Source organism: Phacochoerus africanus, chromosome 11 (genome assembly GCF_016906955.1).
Source record: "Phacochoerus africanus isolate WHEZ1 chromosome 11, ROS_Pafr_v1, whole genome shotgun sequence".
Lineage (NCBI taxonomy): Eukaryota > Metazoa > Chordata > Mammalia > Artiodactyla > Suidae > Phacochoerus > Phacochoerus africanus.
This window is the reverse complement of record NC_062554.1, coordinates 43,928,998-43,942,882: the sequence shown is the minus strand read 5'-3', so window position 1 is coordinate 43,942,882 and position 13,885 is coordinate 43,928,998. Positions and strand designations below refer to the sequence as shown.

At 40.1% G+C, this 13,885-nt stretch overlaps 1 protein-coding gene across 1 annotated transcript in view; it reads left to right on the top strand.

Moving 5' to 3' along the window:
• The window catches only part of SIK3 (SIK family kinase 3), a 252,687-nt gene that overhangs the window by 180,085 nt on the left and 58,717 nt on the right, over positions 1-13,885 (top strand).

Genomic DNA, 13,885 nt, shown 5'->3' with positions numbered 1-13,885 from the left:
GAATTTAAAAGCCTAGGTAGGAAGCAGTTCTAAAGATTTCCCTCCTGGAGGTCCCTGGTGGCATAGCGGGTTGTTGTTCCCTCCTGGAGGTCCCTGGTGGCATAGCGGGTTGTTGTCACTGCAAGTGGCTGTAGTCACTGCTATGGCACGGGCTCGATCCCTGGCCCAGGAACTTCTGCATGCCACCGGCATGGCCCATGGGGAAAAAAATGACGTTAAGATTTCCCTCTTTAATCAGGTGGGAATTGACGGTTGAAATTTATATTACAGGTTGAAGTACCTATGTGTACCCTTGCAGGTTGGTGATTTCTTCTCACAGTTTCTTTTGTGAATGTAACTGCCCACTTTCTAGGTTCTACTTTTACATCCTTGGAATGTCACCTAGCCTTTTATTTATCTAAGTTGGACTGATTAGAACTTTTACAGTTGTAAACTCTTTGTGTCCTATGTTTGCTCAGTACGTAGTAGACAGGAATTAGATGCTTGCTTTATCTTACATAAATTCATGTTTTGCCTTTGCCCTTATGTATATTTTATATTTTATATTCTCTAAAGCTCTCTAGATGCTGACAGTTCTCACAAGGTGGGTAGGATGGAAAGGTCTGACAATTTCAAGCCCTCTTTTATAATTATTCGTTGTAACTGCAATTAATGGTAGTAATACCTACTAAGCTTTACAGTCTTTAAAAGTGTAGTAAGATGTTGTGTTACTTGTCTATTGTTGCTGTAACAAATTACCACAAACTTAGTGGCTTGACACAATACCAATTTATCTTTTTATAGTTCTGGAGGTCAGAAATCTGAAATGTGTCCTGTGGGGCTGAAATCAGAGTATTGGTGGGACTGGTTCCATCTGGAGGCTCTGGAGAATTTATCTCCTTGCTCGTCTCAGCATCCAGAGGCTGTCTGCATTCCTTGGCTCCAGTGCTCTCCTCACATCACTCCTCCACCTCCTGTTTCCATTGTCACATCTCCCACTTCTAATCTGATCCCCCTTCTTCCTTCTTCGAAGGACCCTGTGATTACATTGGGCCCTGCTGGTTAATCCAGGATGACCTCCTCATCACATTTGCAGAAGTAGGTGACACATTCGCAAGTTCCATGAATCAGGACAAGGCAGTCTTTGAAGGGCTCTTACTCAGCCTACCACATCTGTTATTGTAGGGTTCTTTGGATTATTGATTTGGGTAGTGAATTAAAAGAAGGCCCTCTTTTTCTGCTGCAGTCTTATTCTAACTCCACTGATCAAAGACTAAAAAAGTTTGTATGCTTCCTTGGTTCTTGATTTTGAATTCAGAACCATTTTGATTTAGTTAAAGGAAATTTGTATGGCTTTTAGTTTTTGTATTAAGAAATCAAGTATAAAAGCAGGGGTTGGTGGAGTTCCCTGATGGCCTCACAGTTAAAGTTCCGGCATTGTCGCTGCTCTGGCTCACGTCACTGTTGTGGCTGGGGTTCCATCCCTGGCCTGGCAAGTTCTGTATGCCACAGGCACAGCCCTCCCCCCACCCCAAAAAAAGGCAGGAGGGTGCAGGGGTTGGTGATACTTGATTTTCGAAACTGTACTGACAATATTTGGGTAAGGAGATTTTAAAACGTTCCTGTTTCTTTGGCCTCACGCATGGCCTGTGGAAGTTCCTGGGCACCCAAGCTGCTGCAGTGACAATGCCGGATCCTTAACTTGCTGTGCCACAAAAGAACTCCCGCTTTTCTTTGTTAATAGTTAAAACAAATCTGTGTAGTCACAATATGAGTCTGTACCTGCTGGTGTGTAATTACGGACTCCTAGGAGTGCTGGCAGCCAGCCTTGGGCTCTCTGTATTAGTACATACACTTTGACAAGATTTTTACTTCATTTACCTAAAGTCTGCACTTTCATTATTTGTTTTCAGAGCAAAGCAAAGAATCAATGAGCTTTTACAGTTTTGTGCCCTGCTGCAGTATATCTGACATTGTCTTTGCATTCTTTCCTACATGCTGTCATTACTCAGTTTCTCAATCATTGCCTGAACCTCCCTTCTTACACATAAATTAGATTGAATGCCCATTCTTATCCTCTAAGTCTGCATTGAACTTGATGGATCAATGGGAGAAATGCTTCTAGTTGAAAGTGACTACAGCATGACTAATTTTGGAGAGGTAGGTTGGATGGTTCTAGCAGGATGAAGTCAGATAAGTAATGAAATCAATTTTTTATTCTAAAAGCTAAAAGTAACTTTCAGATCCTTGATCTTTTCAATAGTCTTTTTGATGAAAAAATTATTATAAATCTCAGTACGCTAGAACTATATTATGACAGAAACACATAAGAGAGAAAGGAGTTGTTTTTTTTTTTTAAATTTAAGATGTTGTTAGTCTGGGAGTTCCCGTTGTGGCCCAGAGGGAATGAACCCAACTAGTATCCATGAGGATGCAGGTTTGATCTCTGGCCTCACTCAGTGGCTTAAGGCTCCAGCATTGCCATGAGCTGCGGTGTAGGTTCCAGTCGTGGCTCAGAACCTGAGTTGCTGTGGCTGTGGTGTAGGCCAACAGCTACAGCTCCGATTTGACCCCTAGCCTGGGAACTTCCATATGCTGCAGTTGCAGCACTGAAAAGCCCCCCCCCCCAAAAAAATATATAAATATATATATATATATATATATAGTTAGTCTTAAGCACCTCATTTTTAAATTATCACATATGTTATAGTAGCAAATTATGGAATTAATAAAAATACAGTTTAGGAAGTTTAAGGAATTCATGTTTTCCTTATGCCAATGTTTACATAGTGGTTTTAATAAAAACTTAAGAATCCTATTCAAATGTAGATGAATAACTTGTTCTGGGGATGTTTGTGTTTAGAGTAATTTATTTTTACATTTTATATGAAGCAATGTGACAATTTACATCTAATACTTGGTATTACTATAAAAATATAGCTATTATAAAAGCCCATGCAGATTTCCCTGGTGGTGTAGTGGCTAGGGTTAAGGATCTGGCATTGTCACTGCTCTGGCTCGGGTTGCTGTTGTGGCACAGGTTTGATCCCTGGCCCGTGAACTTCTGTGTGTGCCGAAGGCGTGGCCGCCTCCTAAATAAAAACATACATGCCCATGCTAGCCCTTTTCAAGAGTATGTGTTCCCTGGACATGAGCGTTATAGGTCTTAAAAGATTCAATATCATTCCATAGTTTAAGAATTTGTGTGCTTGAATTCTCACCTATGCATTTTTTTTCTAGTGCTATTTCTAGAGAGAATGAAGCCCAAGTGAATACTTTGTTTTCTTTCTGGTTTTAGAATTTAAAAATTCTTTTTAATGGCAGTCACAAGCTGATCTTCTGTAAAATTATTTGAAAGATGTTTCTATCATTAATAAACCAGAATAAGCATTGATTGTTTGCAGAATAAAGAACTTTATTTCTGAAAGGCAGAGTTACCAAGTCTAGAACTAAGAATTTGTAGTAGTTACCTGAAGTCTTATCTGTTCTTAACAAAGACTCTTTGCTCAGGTATCAAGGAACAGGGAAAAAAAAAAAAAAAAAAAAAAAAAAAAAAAATTTAAAAAACGTGACTCCTCAATAACTTACAGTCTATTGGGGCAGCAAATGTTCAGACCATTGAAATTATGCTTTACATATATAAAAAGTACTTTGTAAAGGATTTTTGCATGTATCATTTAATTTTATCATATTTTACACACAAATATAGGTTGTATAGAAAATCTTAGAGTTTCCAAAATGCCATTAACTTGCTGAAACTTTGAATTTCCTATAAAGAGCACTAATGCAAATTTCTTTCCTCTAGAGAGTTCAAGCTGGGAAAAGAATAGGATTCTTGGTCTCTAACCTTTTATTATTATTATTTTTTAAATTTTTGTTTTCTTTTTTAAGGCCCCCACCCGAGGCATGTGGAAGTTCCCAGGCTAGGGTCTAATTGGAGCTACAGCTGCCGGCCTACACCACAGCCACAGCAACACCAGATCTGTGCCTCGTCTTCGACCTACACCACAGCTCATGGCAACCCTGGATCCTTAACCCACTGAGCGAGGCCAGGGATGGAACCCGCATCCTCATGGTTCCTAGTCGGATTTGTTAACCATTGAGCCGCAAAGGGAACTCTTCCTCTAATCTTTTACTTTTTCATGCCTCAGATGTGCAGATGAAGGTTGGGGTGGGCACAGCCAGCTCTCTCAGCATATTGCCTGTATCCCTGGGTGACAACATGTTCAACAGCTACCAAATTAGATAGAAGAGATGATAAATTTGATACAATAGAAGAGATATTACAGAGCAGTTACAAAGCACGTTACAATTCATTATTGTGTAGTTCAGTTACCACAGTAGTTCTCAGGATGGAGAAACCACTTTAGTTTGCAAAATTGCATTAGATTGTAAATGCCTCAGGGACTGTAACCATATGCTGATTTTGTTTCACCCACACTGCCTTGCACATACCTGTTTTATGACAGGTGCTTAATAAGTTGTGTAATAACTTTACACAGTGATGATGAGGACAGACAGACCTTTTTGAGAATATAACACTTGAGGTGAGTCTTGAAGGATCAGTAGAATTCTTTGAGGCTAGCTGTGGAGAAGTCAGTAGGATTAGTCAGCAGATGTAAATAAAATACCTGCTATGTGCAGACACTGATCAAGGCCCTGGGGATACAGCAGCAGGTAAAATAGTTCCTTGGAATTAACATTGTGATGGGGGAAGATAAACAGTAAACATATAAACAAATAAGCTCACCAAGGCTGTGAAGGTGATAAAATCAAGTAATCTGATAGAATGCTTGGTGGGAGGATAACCGGGTAGTCAGAGCCTTCTATGCAGGACGAGTAGTGTGGAGGCCTGAGTGAGGTGGATTTAACTTCTTTGAGGCGGGTAAGAGAATGGTTAGTGTGGCTGGAGATAATGAATGAGGCGGGAAGTGGAAGGACGGGGTGAGAGAGCCGGCCAGGGCCAGTTGGTGTAGGGCCTTGTGCACCTGATGAGAATTTGAGATTTTATTTTGGTCACAATTGGAAACTGAGTTGGAGAAGCATGAACCACAGTGGAATGTACACAGCATATCTGCAGAGAAGCTTGGCTAGAGAGAAGACTCAAGAAGGGGAGTCGTACTTGAGAATGCTGGAAGGGGAGATTTCCATTCTAGATTGTGAAATAGTTTGAATAACAGGCTTAATAAATCAGATTTAGGATGGATAAGGAAAAAAAGGTAAGAGTAGGGAGAAGGAACAGGAAGGCAGTAGGAAGATCAGTTAAAAGGCTGAGCAGTTGGAGTTCCTGTCCTGGTGCAGTGGTTAATGAATCCAACTAGGAACCATGAGGTTGTGGGTTCAGTCCCTGGCCTCGTTCAGTGGGTTAAGGATCCGGCGTTGCAGTGAGCCGTGGTGTAGGTCGCAGACTCGGCTCGGATGCTGTGGCTGTGGTATAGGCCGGCGGCTACAGCTTGGATTAGACCCCTAGCCTGGGAACCTCCATATGCTGTGGCTTCGGCCTAGAAAGACAAAAAGAAAAAAAAAGGCTGTGAAGTGGTAGAATCCTGCATACAGGCAGTGGTAGTGGACGTGGGAAGAAGGAAAGAACAAATATAGGACATGTGAGCAATGGAAGAATTTCTAGGACTGGATAACTAATCACATATCTGGGCCAGGAAGAGGGAATGTCCAGTCAGATTTTCTTATTGGTGGATGATCATAAGCTGTTAAAGAAAATGGTCTTGTCTTATTGTTAATGGTTTGCTACACTCCTGTTTGAAAATAACTAATTCTTGTCCCCAAAGACTAAGTAGAGAAATTTCTGTGTGTGTGTATATGTATATAAAAGATTGCCTAAGAAAAAACCTAAATGTAGCTGGCTTACTCCTTGAAGCAAAGTTATTTGAAATACTCAAATGTTATGAGAATGTTTTGAAAATTGTGGAAACTTTTTTTTTTAACCTAAGGAAGTTGGAAACTTTTCTCTTTAAATGTCGACTCCCAGAATGGTCTCCATGAGATAGTTTCCACTCCGGTGTTATTGTTTTAGTTGGCAATCAGTAGACAGCAAAGATCTGAAGTTTAGCTACAGCAAAGCCAATATTTTGGAAAGAATTTCCACACTGCATGGATTTAAGATACTGTGGAAATTTTTGACCTTTAATGCAGTGAAATATAGACTGTTTCATTTTTTAAAAGTGAGAAGTGAGAAACCAAAACATTTTGTAAATCCACTGACCTTTCACCCCCAGTATGAATACAGTGAGATACAATCATATAGGGAAAAAAAGGGGGCTGGAAACCTTGGATTTCTGAGACCCCTTACACAGTGTCACAAAAAGTTATGCAGCATTCATCATGTCAGTCCCAAATTTTATGTCATGTTGCTGACACCCTTTGGCATCATGGGTGAGGGTAATCTTTCAGTATACCTCCCTAGTTGACAGCTAAATTGAGACCCAGAGAGGCCATATGACTTTCCCGAATTTAGGCCATAATAGCTTAGGTTGAGTCTTGTCTTATGTAGTGACTATTTTAAAATCTAAACACTAATTATTAGAGAAATGCGAGTCAAAACTACAATTAGGTACCACCTCACACTTCAGAATGGTCATCATTAAGAAGTCTACAATAACAAATGCTGGAGAAGGTGTGGAGAAAAGGGAACCCTCCTGCACTGTCAGTGGGAATATAAATTGGTGCAGCCACTATGGAAAACAGTATAGAAGTTCCTCAGAGAACTAAGAATAGAGTCACCATATAATATTGCAGTCCCCACTGCAGGGCATGTATCTAGACAAAGCTATAATTTAAAAAGATACATGCATCCCAGTGTTCATAGCAGCACTATTTGCAATAGCCAAGACATGGAAACAACTTGAATATTCATTGACAGTTAAATGGATCAAGAAGGTGTGTGTGTGTACACACATATATATGGATATGTGCGTATATACGTATATGCAATGGAATATTACTCATCCATAAAAAAGAATGAAATAATGCCATTTGCAGCAACATGGATGGACCTAGAGATTATCATTCTAAGTGAAGTAAGTCAGAGAAGGACAAATACCTAGAGATTATCATTCTAAGTGAAGTAAGTCAGAAAGAGGACAGATACCATGTGATGTCACTTATATGTGAATTCTAAAATATGACACAAATGAACAGAAATAGAACTGTTTCTATTATTTACAAAACAGAAATAGACTCACAGACATAAAGAACAGACTTGTGGTTGCCAAGGGGGTCAGGGGTGGAGGAGGGATGGATTGGGAGTTTGGGATTAGCAGATGCAAACTATTATTTATGGAATAAACAACAAGGTCTTACTGTATAGCACAGGAAATGGGAACTGTATTCAGTATCCTGTAATAAACCATAATGGAAAAGGGAAAAAAAGAAATAAAATGAGTATAATTATTTAATATTTTTTAAATGGCAAGGTTTCATTCTTTTTAAGACTGAATAATATTCCATTGCATGTATCTACAACATTTTAAAATCCATTCATCTAGGAGTTTCCGTCGTGGTGCAGTGGTTAACAAATCCGACTAGGAACCATGAAGTTGCAGGTTTGATCCTGGCCTTGTTCAGTGGGTTTAGGATCTGGTGTTGCTGTGAGCTGTGGTGTAGGTCACAGACGAGGCTCGGATCCCATGTAACTGTGGCTCTGGTGTAGGCCAGGGGCTACAGCTCCGATTTGACCCCTAGCCTGGGAACCTCCATATGCTGCAGGAGCAGCCCTAGAAAAGGGAAAAGACAAAAAATAAAATAGAAAGTAAAGTAAAATAAAATAAAAAAATAAATCCATTCATCTAACGATGGACACAAGTTGTTTCCATATCTTGGCTCTTGTAAATAAAGCTACAGTGAACATGAATGTGCAGACAGCTAGAGCATCATTTTCTTGGGATCAAAACCTGGAAATGGAATTGCTGGATCATATGGTAGCTGTAGTTTTAATTTTTTCAGGAACCTCTATACTCTTTTCCATAGTGGCTGCACCAGTTTACATTCCCACCAACAGTGCATAAGAGTTCCCTTTTCCTCCATATCCTCACCAGCACTTGTTATTTCTTATGTTTTTGGTAATAGCTATTCTAACAGGTGTGGAATCTCATTATGGTTTTGATTTGTATTTCCCTGAAGATTAGTGATATTGAACGGCTTTTCATGTACCTGTTGGCCATCTTTGTGTATGTCTTCTTTAGCAAAATGTCTATTTAGATCCTCTGCCCATTTTAAAAATTAAATATTTTTGCTATTGTGTGAATTCTTTATATATTTTAGATATTAGCCCCTTATTAGATATATGATTTTCAAATATTTTTGCTATTCGGTAGGTTGCCTTTTCATTTTGTTGATAAATATAATTTATAATGAACTTTTAAATCAATTTTAATAATGTGTTAATGTAAAATAAGATATTTTATGTATTTACCTCTTTATCATAAATTACACAAAAATGACAAAACTATTTTAAAAATTTCTCCTTGCAAGGTTTTTAAGATAATATATTTCTTTGAAAGAAGTTTGAGTTCCCATCATGGCGCAGCAGAAATGAATCCCACAAGGAACCATGAGGTTGTGGGTTTGATCCCTGGCCTTGCTCAGTGAGTTAAGGATCTGGCGTTGCCGTGAGCTGTGGTGTAGGTCACAGATGTGGCTCGGATCTGGCATTGCTGTGGCTCTGGTGTAGGCCAGCAGCAACAGCTTGGATTCGACCCCTAGCCTGGGAACCTCCATATGCAGTGTGTTCAGCCCTAAAAAGACAAAAAAAAAAAAAAAAAATTCAGAAGTTTGAGAGTCAAAAATTTGGAAAGTACTGGGTATCTGTACAATTAAATAGGTTACAGTTTTCTTTACATTCTAGTCCAAATAGGACATTAATTTTTTTTTTTTCTTCATTTTTGGCCACTCCAGGGCACATGGAGTCCCAGGCCAGGGATTAGTTCTGAGCTTCAGTTGTGACCTACGTTGCAGGTGCAGCAATGCCAGATCCTTAAAACCACTGTGCCAGGCCCGGGATCAAACTTGTGTCCTGACCATGCAGAGACACCACTGATCTCATTGCGCCACAGCAGGAACTCCTAATCTTGATTTTTTTGATCAGCTTGAGAGATTCTCTGAACTCTTGATGGATTCTTTTTTCAGGAAAGTCCTTCTTCTCTATTATTTACTAATTGCCCCTAAACTTTGCCTAAAACCCAATTTATGTGTATAATTATATAGTAAGATGTATGATTGTGTCATGTGCCCCCCCCGCCCCAACCCAGCTAGTCTGCTCCAAGGCGGGCATGGACCTTGTGTACCCCTGGATGCCTTAATGGTCCTTCAAAAAAAAACTTGGGGAGTATCCTACTTTGGATATCATTTTTACACATTACCTTTTAGGTGGGTTACTTTTCAGATGTTTCTTCTCATTTGAATTAGGTTTATTTTATTATCTTTAACCTGAGAGGGTATTTTCTTATCTGCTTTTCTTTTTTTGTCTTTTTGCCTTTCTAGGGCCGCTCCTGCGGCATATGGAGATTCACAGGCTAGGGGTTGAATTGGAGTGTAGCCGCCGGCCTACGCCAGAGCCATAGCAACACAGGATCCGAGCCGCGTCTGCGACCTACACCACAGCTCACAGCAACGTCAGATTACTAACCCACTGAGCAAGGCCAGGGATCGAACTTGCAACCTCATGGTTCCTAGTTGGATTCGTTAACCACTGAGCCACGGCAGGAACTCCTGCTTTTATTTTCTAGGTGACAACTTAGAACTTTTTATATGTGGTCATATTTTCTTTTCTCCAAAAGAAGCCTTTTGATTATCAGACCATATACTTAATTTTTAAATTTGGAAAATATTGTTGTTATACCTATATGCTGTATTTCCATTTGGTGTGTCTTTAGCTTCTGTTGAGAACTTGGGGGAATTTTAGTTCATCATGTTCTATAAAGGACACACTAAAATTTTGTATAGTGTGCTCACCTATCAGTATTAGAAACTTACTGATTAATGATTGGACTTTTATTTTTCTAAGTGATATGATTTAGATTGATGACTATAATAGTATACATTAATGTTTGCAAGAATTCTAATGAATATTGTTTGTAAGTCTTATACAAAGTGTCTCATTACAACCTTTCCCATTATGCATCTACTTCAGTTCTGAGTTGGAGGAGTTCCCATTGTGGCTCAGTGGAAATGAACCTGACTAGCATCCATGAGGACACAGGTTTGATCCCTGGCCTCGCTTAGTGGGTTAAGGATCTGGCGTTGCTGTGCGCTTTGGCGTAGGTCACAGACTCAGCTTGGATCCCTCGTTGCTTTGGCTGTGGTGTAGGCCGGCAGCCACAGCTCCTATTTGACCCCTAGCCTGGGAACCTCCATGTGCTGTGGGTACGGCCCTAAAACAAAACAAAACAAAACAAAACAAAACAGAACAAAATACTGAGTTTGATGGGAGGATCCTATATTGGGAGGATTTTTTGTTTTTCATGAGAGAGGTTGCAGAAGTGCCATCTATAATTGAGTGGAGGGGATTGGTTTATTACCTCGTTTAAAATTAGCTGAGTTAAGTGATCCTAGCTGCTTAGGTATTTTAAAGCTTTGGGGGGAAAATACATATCATTCATTGAAAATACCAGTATAATGCTGGTTCAGCATTTTTGTTTTAAACTTTAGTTTTCCACAGAGATAGTCATCATCCCGTATAGAAACACAGGGCTAGGGAGTTGTGGAGGGTCTGATTACTAAGATGAAGTGATGGTGTGGAGGAGCCGTGTTTATGGTGTAACAGTAGGAGTTGCAGCACAGTGGTCCTATGACAGCTGTCTACCATGTTACCAAGAGGATGCACGTACTCTTTCAATCTTCCGAATATTATCTGCCCCCCGCCCCAATTTTGACCTCCCTTGTTTCCTTAAACTAAACCAAGTCTCCCCCTTCTCAAATTAGCTGATTACTGGATTTTTTTTTCCCATGAAGTAATTTCTCTTGTGTATAAATACTCAAGCCATGAGTCAGTAGTTTTTGGCATTACTTCTCCATTAGCTCCTAGTTAGGAAGTTCAGCCAGAGGGTAGAGGGATTGCTAAACATTGAGGACTTCCCAAGACTCCTTTTAAGAGTGAACTAATATTGAGACTCCTGGGAACTTTGAAACTCATCCTTCATCACTACTAAGATTCTGAGATCCATGCAGTTCACTCCTGTTGCATTCAGTTTCAAAAAAAGCTTTTGGGTCACAGGATTTCTAAGCTAGTAATACTGCGTAGGAAAAGCAAGGTTAGTTCCTTTTCCATGTCATGTTCTGTCTTAATAGTCCATCAGTCTAAATCCTGTTTATAAAGTGTTCTTTCACGGGTCTTAACCTTTGGTTCTCTAAGTCGTCTCTAACAAGAGTACCTGACAGTGTTGTGGCTCCCACCCTATACTTATTAGCCCACTGAGAAATTAAACAAGGGCCAAAATTATTTCTATTTTTGGTCTTTGTCTCTAATCCAAGTGAAGCATTGGGGTTATGAGTCCTAAGAAGCTTTCAGATTTTAAAACATGAAGGATCTTGTCATAGTATTTTCTGGTGTTTATTTAGGAAAATAATTTATGAAATATAAATAATAATTAATAATAATATATAATATTATAAATAATAAATAATATAAATAATTATTTTCCCACTTTTTTCCTCTGGCCCCTACTTCTAAGCTGTTGCTTATCAGTGAGGAAGTGAAATGAAGCAGGAGTTACTGCTGGACGCACTGGCTGTCAGTTGTCATAGTACTACTGTCTTACCTTCACAGACATTGTGAACATTTGGAACTGGCTACTGGCTGGGCCAGTTACATCTGCTTTTGGGTTGCTCCTTGGGTCAGCCAAGAAGGAAGTCAAGGGTATTGCTTCTGAGGTGGTGGACCAAATAAGAAAATTCCTCTTGCAATCGTCTTGATTTGCCGCCCATTCTCTCTTTGTTCTTACCACATAGGCATACCCAGTTGATGACATACCTCCTATTAGGGCTACAGAATCGCTGCCCGGTATAGCCCCAGGCTCCTGTCCTGCCTTAAACAAAGAATTTCAAGTCTCAAAATTGATAGTAAAGCTCTGGTATTTAAATCGTCCCTAGAAGACAAACATATGGTTCAAATTAAAGTCTGCTGCTCTGTATTAAGAGAAAGGGATGTAAGATAGCATTTCAGCCTGCAGGCAAACACTAACTAGCAGGGTGTCGGGAGTTGGAAAAGAGACTTAACAAATTACGTTAGGAGCCACTTAGGAGTAGAGAAATAAAGGACCCGAGGCCACATGAAGAGAACAGCTCCACCCCCATGGCTTCTGTTCAGTGAACTTGGGTATTCATTTTAACCAGTTTCTTCTCTTGGTTCTCCCTTTTCTTTTGTAACTCTGTAGAATATTAATCATTTTCATGTTGAATCTATAGGTCATAAATTTTCCTGTTGCCAGGGTATAAAGTATCTTTATGGCATCTTTGTACCTGAGAATTTTCTGAAATTAACTGCTCTGTACTTTAGGGTTTTTTTTGTTTTGTTTTGTTTTTTTGTCTTTTTAGGGCTGCACCCACAGCATATGAAGGTTCCCAGGCTAGGGGTCTAATCGGAGCTGTTGTCACCAGCCTACGCCAGAGCCACAGCAATGGGGGATCCGAGCCGCATCTGCAACCTACACCATAGCTCATGGCAACCCTGGATCCTTTACCCACTGAGCTAAGCCAGGGATCAAACCTGCAACCTCAGGGTTCCTAGTCGGATTTGTTTCTGCTGCTCCATGACGGGAACTCTGAGAGCACAGAAATTCTTGATAGGGCTTTGTTGTTCACCCCACCTCCTCTCTGACATAATTAGTGCACTTCAGAATCACAAAGTGTGTATACTTAGCCTTTTGAACATGCACTGAATCTGTTCCCTTCTTTACCTTAAATTTCTGTGTTATTTTTATTGTTTTTCTTGTTTTTCATTTGTGTGGACATTGCCCCTCTTTCACTTTTCCTTTGTATTGCACCAGGGTTCTTTATCCTATGCCATGTGAATGGAACTTGGGATGCTGTGTAGTTTATTTTACTCATGACCCCTCATTAGAATGATTTCAGGCTGACATGAGCTGGTGCCATAGAGCACTTCAGAATTCTTCAGGGTGGTAATTGTGGAAAGCTAAAAGAAGATAGTGGCTGACTACTAGGTGCCTGAAGTTGGAAAGAAATGCTTAGGGTCTGTCCATTCACTGGCCTTTGCCTATGGGATTTGAATAATTAAGAGGTTATAATCAGGGAGTTCCCATAGTGGCTCAGCAGTTAAACCAGACTAGTATCCATCAGGATGAGGATTCGATCCCTTGCCTCGCTCAGTGGGTTAAGGATCCAGCGTTGCCATGAGCTGTTGTATAGGTCGCAGACACTGCATAAGCCAGCAGCTACAGCTCCGATTGGACCCCTAGCCTGGGAACCTCCATGTGCCTTGGATACAGCCCTAAAAAGAAAGAAAAAAAAAAAAAGTAAAGTTAGTGGGGAGGGTTATCAGACATATTTGCCAAAATTGGGTTAAGTCTCTCTATTATCCAAGGTTTCGTTTGTTTGTTTGGGTTTGGTTTTTACTATCCCATTTTTTGGAATTTTTTCCCTCCCTTTTCTTCCGGCCATCATGTTTTTTGATTTGCCCGTTTATCAAGCCTGTTTACCTTAAGTTGGACATATTGAGGGAAAAGACTCAAAGTCTCTTTAGTCTTGTTCTTCGTTAGTAGCTCTTTTTCTTTTCTTTTTTCTTTTTAGGGCTGTACCCATGGCATATAAAAGGTTCCAGGCTGGAGGTAGAATCAGAGCTACAGCTGCCAGCCTACACCACAGCCACACCTGCAACTCTGAATCTGAGCTGCATCTGCCACCTACACCACAGCTCATGGCAACACTGGATCCTTAA